Consider the following 8,404-nt stretch of genomic DNA (forward strand, 5'->3'; position numbering starts at 1 on the left):
AGGGTCCTCAGTTTTATGTTAGTTTTTCATATCCATGCTCTTTTCCCTTCAGTAGTTCTGTAGTTTGCCAAGAGTTAATTTTGGAGGAAGGAACCTGCAGCACAAGCTGGTTCATTGGCTTGTCAGGAATCTCGATCAGGGAGGATATTAGTAATATGATGTAAGAACGACCAAGTGGAAATATCAAATATGAAAAATATAGTAGTTGAAGCAAAAGACGTAATAGCTGGGATAAGTAGCAAGATAGATACAGTGAAAGAATGAATTAAGGAGCTGTAAAATAATCCTGAAGACTTATCCCAGAAGGCAGGGGAAAATATAAAGAGATTCTAAAAAGTAAAAGAAATACTAAGAAATATGAGGGATAAAAATACCAACATTCAGATAACAGGGATCTCACAGGAGAAAACAAACAAACAAACATAGGGGAGAAAATGAAGGCTAGAGATAGAAACCCCCAAATTAGACACATTACTATGAATTAAAATCACTGAATACTAAGAAAATTCTGGAATGTTTTCAGAGAGAGAAAGAAGCTCACATACAAAAAAACAGGCATCAGATTTACATTATACTTCTCAGTAGCAACACTGGATGCAAGAAGATAAAAAAGCAATACTATTTTTAAAGTGTCGTACATAGAATTTTATATTCAGCCAAATTGACATTGAAATGTGAGGATCTAATAGAAAATATTGTGGATATTTTCTGGCATAAAAAACCTCAGAATCTATGCTATGCATAGACTCATTTTGAAAAACCTTGGAAGAAATATTCAAAAAAGAGGAAAATGAATCCAACAGATGCTGAGGAGGAATGTAGAGTTAAGGTGAGCAAATAACCTAGCAAAACTGTTGTGTAAAAAAAAAAAAAAAGGGGGGAAGGTTACAGAAAAAAAGCAAAGGGAAAACTATATTCATAAGAACCCAGAACTATAATTTGATCTAGGCTATATCAGTCTCGTGTGTATGTGTGTGTGTTGTTTTCGCTGTTGTGTGTATTATGTGTGGGACAGGGGAAGCAGAGTCCAAATAGCTGAGACAACCTGTTAAACTACCTGCCTTGTCAGGGAGAGGAAATAAATATTGATACATTTAATGAGTCAGGAAGAATAAATAAACAAATATGTATCTTAAGGTAAGGGCAACCACTATAAGAACAACAATTAAATATGTTTTTTAAACCAGCAGAAGAAAATCACACCTACTCAGTAAAGAGTAAGAAGGTTAAAACAGAAAAAAAAAAAAGATATCAGTAATGGAAACTACAAAATAAGATGGCAGAAACAAGTCCTAATATGGAGTGGTTATGATAAATGTATATAGATTAAGTCACAAATCAAAAGGCAGAGCATCTCAAATTGGACATTTTAAAAAATCCAACAATATATTGTTTACAGAGGACACATTTACAACAAAAGAATATAGAAAGGCTGAAAATAAAAAGATATCAAGCAAAAAAGATGAGACAGCAGTCTTAATACCTGACAAAAGAAAATTCCAGGGACAAGGGAGGAAATCATGTGTCGGTAGAAGCAATAATAGAGCAAACACATATGCACCTGAGATATTACCTCAAAAAATATAAAATGACAACTGATAGAGCTTGATAAGAAAGAGCCAAATTAATAATTTTAGTCGGAAGTTTTAACATTAAAAAATTATATAGGAGAAAACTGAGCCTTCAGAAATGAATAGGTTAAACAGAGGAAAAAATAAGCCGTGATGTAGAAGATCTGAATATTTCAATCAATAAAGCTCAATTTATCTATACCCAATAGAGTACATATTCTTTTTGAGCACACATAAAAGAGTTTAAAAAATTAATCACATACTAGGCCACAAAGGAAATTACAAGAAAGTCTAAAGAATGACTATTATTCGGATTACCTTTTTCAATCATAATGAATTAAATTGGAAAATTTTTTTAAAAAAGATAGTGAAAAGAGTGCTTCACTGGTGGTGCAGTGGTTAAGAATCTGCCTGCCAATGCAGGGGACACGGGTTTGAGCATTGGTCTGGGAAGAGCCCACATGCCATGGAGTGACTAAGCCCGTGAGCCACAACTACTGAGCCCATGTGCCGCAACCGCTGAAGCCTGTGTGCCTAGAGCCCATGCTCTGCAACCAGAAAAGCCAACTCAATGAGAAGCACATGCACCACAACAAAGAGTAGCCCCTGCTCGCCGCAGCTAGAGAAAGCCCACGCACAGCAATGAAGACCCAATGCAGCCAAGAATAAAAATAAATAAATAAATGTTAAAAATTAGTGAAAAGAAATCTATGTCAGATTACTAGAAAACATTACTTTTCTGGAAATACATTATTTCTAGAAAAATAGAAAACATATAATTAAGTAATTCTTGGGTTAATAATAAAATCACCAAAGAAGTAAATATATAAAACCAAACGATAATGAAAGTACTACATGTTAAAATTTGAAGACTACATCTACAGCAGTACGTTTGAGAAACAAATATGTAGTTTTAAATACATTTATCAGGATATAAGACAGGTTGAAAACAAGCAAAGGATAATATTCAGGAAGGTGGGAAAAGAATAAGGAAAGAAACAGAAAGAAAAGAATAATAATGAAGGTGGAACAGATATCAATGAAATCGCAAATCACAACGACAAAACTAGAGAGTATTAACAAAGTCATAAACTAGTGTTTTAGAAAGACTAATAAGATAGACCTGTGGTGAGACTACTTAAGGAAAAAGAGAGGGGTTGAAGATTCAAATAAGAAAAAAAATACAGAATGTAAATGAGGGGATAACTACAGATACAGCAGAAATTTAAAAATTCATAGAAGAGTATTATGAATAGCTATACACTAATATATTTTTAACACTAAGGAAATTTGCCATATTTCTTGAAAAATATAAAAAGCAAAATTGGCACAAGAAGAGGCACAAAACGGGAATAAACTATGAGGTGTTAAAGAAAGTGATATATTATCAGAGATCTACCTTTTAAAATATCTCCAGTGCATTTTACAGGTGACTTTTATGAAATGTCCATGGAGCACTAATTTCTATCTTATACAAGTAATTTCAGAAAATAGAGAAAGAGTGAAAACTGCCCAGTTCAATTTATGAGGTTAATATAATCCTGATTCTAAAACTGAATAAGAACAATGTAAAAAGGAAAGTATGAGTTCATTTCACTTATGAATGTAGATTTTCAAAATCCTAGATAAAATATTAACAAACAAAGCCAACATTATATTTTTTAAAATACATCACGATCAAGTAGTGTTCATCAAACAAATTCAGGGAAACATCAACATAAAAATAATCTATCAATAAAATTACAAAATAGCTGAAAGGAGAAAAATCATGATTATATTAGTGTACAAACAAACAACATTTGATTAAAAGTCTTAGCCTAGTAAGAATAAAAGATCCAGCCATGGTTGCTAATTGGTCTCCTTCTAATGATAACAGTTGACCTGGATAGCATGGTTGCCAAGGTAAAGACTACATTTCCCATCCACCCTAGGCAACTAGATATGGCCAGGTATTTCGGCTCTAGTCAAAGGGGTGCGTTCTGAGCCATCTGGCAGTGCGGAGTCAAATCAAGAATTCATAAAACATTTGACCTGACAAATCTATCCTTGGGCGTATATATCTTAGAGAAATACCTGTACAAGCCCCTTATATCTGTTCTTACAAAGAATTATAGGTAATCTAGAAGGTGACCAAGAGAATGGATAAGCATATTTTGGTGCTTGTGTAGAATTTTATGCAATTAGACACAAGTTGAATGAGTACACAGCAACAAGGAAACATCTTAAAAACAGTACTGCTAACGAATTATGTTTGCCAGGGGGAGCAATTATAAAGGGATAGATGAGAGAGTTCTTCATGGTGATGGAACAGTTCAATATTTACAGATTCATTACATAGATCTGTACATGGGACCCAAATGCCTAGAGCTACACACACATATATACATACATACACTCAGAGTTCATGTGAAAACCAGATAAAACCTGTGATTTAGTCAATAGGATTGTACTAATATCTATTTCCTGGTTTTGATATTGTAACACTGTTATATAAGATGTCACCATTGAAGAAGTCTGGGTGAAGAGTTTATTGGACTCTAGATACTATTTTTGCAACTTCCTATGAATCTATAATTATTTTACCATAAAAAAAAAAACTAGAAGGAAACTTGGGTGGGTAAGTCTGTTGACTAGTCCAGAACAATGAGACATTTTTGCAGATAATTACAAGACTAAAGGAGAAACAGAGGCAGGCTAGCAAGAACCCTCCATACAAACACTATGCAATCAGAGTCTGGAAGCAACTGCAGAATTAAGGGCAAAGACGTCAGGGATGTCGTTAGATCTTTGCTCTTCTGCCGTAATTTCAATTCCCGACCAAGACTATTACTTGTGTGGCAGGAGGTTATTTAGCTCATAGGTATGAGACTGTGGAGAACTTGGTGCTCAGGCATGAATGCTCTGCTCTATTACAGTAGTGACTAAATCCTAATCTTAAGAAGAAGTTATAAAATACCAGTGCTGCTTAAGAGCCATCTTATTTCCATGTCCTCTAAAAAAAAGACGGCCCAACTTTTTTTAACTTTTCATTTTATATTGGAGTATAGTTGATTAACAATGTCGTGTTAGTTTCAGGTGCACAGCAGAATGATTCAGTTATACATATACATGTAGTTTTTCCAAATTCAAAAAAGGCCCAACTCTTTACTGCCACTTTTTGAAGCGCCTCCCAACCTGACTTCCACCTGCCTCTCAAGCATCTCCTCACATCTACCCCCATCACTAAGTTCTAGGTGTATGAACTTTATTCAGTTCTTTAAATATACTTAAATTCTCACTTCTAGGCCTTTGCATATGCCAGCCCTGCCACCATATTTGGCAAACTCCTATCTGTCCTTCAGGTTCCAGATTAAATATCATTCTTCTTACCTAAGACCTCAACCACATTCCCTAATAGACTAGAGTACGAGGCCCCTGTCCCAAATCCCCCACAGCACCATGACCATCCCCTTCCACAACCTTCCTAACATTTTAGAGCAGTCACTTGCTTAATGCTGCCTTTTGTGCTGGGCTATGTGTCCTGGGTCTGTCTTGTTTGCCTTGGAGTCACCCGTACTTAATATGGTGCCTGAAACATAGTAGGTGCTCAATAAATATTTTTAAACGAATTCACTGATTTACTCATTAATATATATTTGTGTGACTGGTTCAAGGAGCCAGAGGCCCACCTCAGGAACCACATCCCCGACCAGAAGTCCAGAGTAATCAATATGTAGGTTTTTTCCCACGATAGGAAAGGATGGACCTGGTCGGGACTCATCTGAGACCTGGGACAGGGTTGTGTCTACAGATGAGGAGGTGACCAGGACCATCTGTGAGAAGTGGGCAGGTGGCAGCCAGGGAAGAGCCCAGGGACCCGAGGCAGGTTCTCCACTTACGCTCCCTGGCCCCAGATGGAATGAGCTTAAGAGAATAGGGAAGCAATTTCCAGAAAACAAAAGCACCAGTGTGGGTATTTTTGTCCTTTTCACCTTCACAATCACCAGACTGAAAATTGACCCTCAGAAGACTTTGGGAGAAGGCAGGTGGCCTGAAGAGGTGGGTTTCCTGCCAGAGGAGAGCCCACAGAGACTCTAGCTGCTTCCTTTTGCTCCTGCCGCAAGGTCAGGCCATTGAGGTTGACTTTATACGATGCTCTTGGGGCAAAGCTGGCGGCACGTGCCTTAAGAGTGCTAACAGTAGCGATAGCCTGACGACAGCAGAGCTACCTGAAGTAAGAATGCTGACTAACCAGTGTTTGAATGAGTAGGTCCCACATCAGCATGTCCATCAGGGGACGCAAACCCTGATGGGAGAAAGCAAGGTATCTGTGACCTAGATTGGTCACTGCATCAACACCTGCCCTCACAGAGCTGATAAAGAGATTCAGTGTGACGGTTGGTTACACCATAGAAACACATTTCCCTAAGAACGCGAGGGGAACAAGTAGCAGAGATTCCTGCTCTGGGAGCAGGCCTGTCATCAGTGTGTCCTACCACTCACCTCCCTGGAGCAGGGGTCTTCTGTGAAGCTGTAAGAAGGTAGAGGAAAGTCCCTTCTATACTTCAGAGATCCATGTCTCAGGGCCAGGCCCAAGGAGAGCCCACTGGTGTGATTTCTGAGGGGCCGCTGTTCCCCAGCCTCCAGATGCTCCCATCCCACTGGCTGATAACTGAAATCCCACTATTAAAGCTTCGCGTTTCTCAGTGTGGAGCAGTGATGACGACCTGAGGACTCAGAGCTACGTGTGAGACCATCAGGCTGCCCAATGATTTCAGGATGAACTTCCTAACTTTCTAATGATTAAGGAGCCCTGTCAGTTTCCTCACAGACATTCTTTTATTCAGTAAAGTAGGTATTCCAGGTCCTGAGATTATCCTTTTTTTTTTTTTTTTCATATTTACTTCAATGGGAAGCAAATGGGGCCTGTGTGCGCTTTATTTTTCCTGAGCGTGGGAAAGGCCACCCGCTTCTGGCTTAAGGTTTGAGCCCTGTTAGAATGTGAGTCCTCCCAGAAGAGTGCAGCCTTTTTGTGCGGAAAGAAGAGCAGGTTGGCACTGGGTGCTGAAGGTGTGGAGACGGTAGAATGAGGTTGGGGGACTGAGTGTGTAGCTTAGGGGTAGGAGAGTAATGCGGGGAGGGGATTGGGGCAACTTCTGTCCCCTCAGAACTCTGCGTGAGGCCAGCCCTGCTCAGAGCACACTGGACCTCGGAGCCCAGAGCAGAGGGACAGTGCTGGGCAGGCAGGGCAGTTGGCCTGGGCTCTCCCGGCAGTTGGCCTGGGCTCTCCCAGCAGCTCTCAGGCCCATGGAGACCACTGCCCCCTGCCACGCGCCTGCCCCTGGTAGCCTCCAAGAGCTGCCTGGAAGATGAAAGAGAAATCTGTCCTCTTCTAAGGAGGAAAGTCTCCCGTTCTAGGAGACAGAGTGTTTCCTCAACCCAGAGCCCAGGGGAGAATCTGTAGGGAAGAGGCCAGAGGAAGCCATGCTCAGAGAGAAGCTCTCCTCAGCGAGATTCCTCAGGGGAGCGCCTCTCAGGCGGAGCAGTCCTGAGGGGTAGCTCTCCTCAGGGAGAGCTTTCTGTCCCTTCTACCCTTCCCCGTCATGTGGATTCTGGCAGTCTCTCAGAGTCAGATCTGTTTCTGCTTTCTCACAGGACAGGGTCATACACCATCATTTACACCCTCGCTGAAAATGCAGTCACATCCATTCACAGCAATGCTTCCCCTCAGCCGGCCATGTGCAATGTGTGGAGAAACCTGGTGCCCTCTAGGAATTTCAGCAAGTGTGCAAGGAATGTGGCAAGGACTGTGTGAGAGCCCTTCTCCTTCTACCTCAAACCATACTATGCGATGGCCGGTCCTGGGGTGTAGCATGTCTTAAAGGCTCCTGGAGAGGCTGGGGACGGAAAATCAGTCCTCTCTTCCACCTGCTGCCGCGGGATGTGGGAGCACATGGCTTGGGTCTCAGCACAATGAACTGTCGTAACTTCAGCCCAGAGACCTGAACCCTCAAGTTGTCAGCAGCGCTCAAAAGCACCCACCATAAGAGTGTGTGATACAGCAAAGGTGTGGAGGAATACCTCTATGACCACGCGAGTACGACGAGACCTTGCAGAGTGGAGAAGGAGGGCAACACGAGGCAATTCTGAATTTTCATTGGCATTAATGGGCTTATAAAATCGTTTAGAATGTTCAGGAAATTGCTCAGGCCCCTGCAGAAGCTACCATGCCTCCTTCCTCTTCAACTTTATTTTTTGTTTGTTTGTTGGATTTTCAGCTCAGAGAACTGGGAAAATGTAAGATGTGCTCTTCATTTAGTCATTCATTCAGCCATCCATTTCTTCAGTAGTTTTCTATGTGAATACCTATCAGGCCAGGTACAGTATTAGGCACTGGGAATAGAAGGATGAAAAATATTATAGCTGGCCTAGAAAACTCACCATCCAGTTGCAGTGTACACACCTTTATTTCCTTAGTCTCATCAGCCTTGGGAATGAACAAGGGTGAAGTGACAGTACAGTGGTATTTGACTTGGACCACCCACAGCAACTGTTAAACTCCAAGCCTCCCACCCCCACCCCCTGCCCAGAGCTACAGCTGTTTCCCCCCTTTTGCCTCATTTGTTACCTCCCTCCCTCCCTCACCTCTGCATCCCAGACAGAGCCCTGCCGCCCGCTTGCTGCACGGGGAGCTTTGGGCGGGCACTTTAAGTAGTTTCTGTTGAAACTTCCTGTTGTGTCCTTCGAGATTTCCAGGCTCTCAGATAAAGTTCTGTTGCTCTGGAATTGCTATTTATCCGGGCTGTCACACTTCCACGGTATCTCAAAGACAGCATCTACAATTTTTCTGAATC

The sequence above is a fragment of the Pseudorca crassidens genome, chromosome 2 (genome assembly GCF_039906515.1).
Source record: "Pseudorca crassidens isolate mPseCra1 chromosome 2, mPseCra1.hap1, whole genome shotgun sequence".
Lineage (NCBI taxonomy): Eukaryota > Metazoa > Chordata > Mammalia > Artiodactyla > Delphinidae > Pseudorca > Pseudorca crassidens.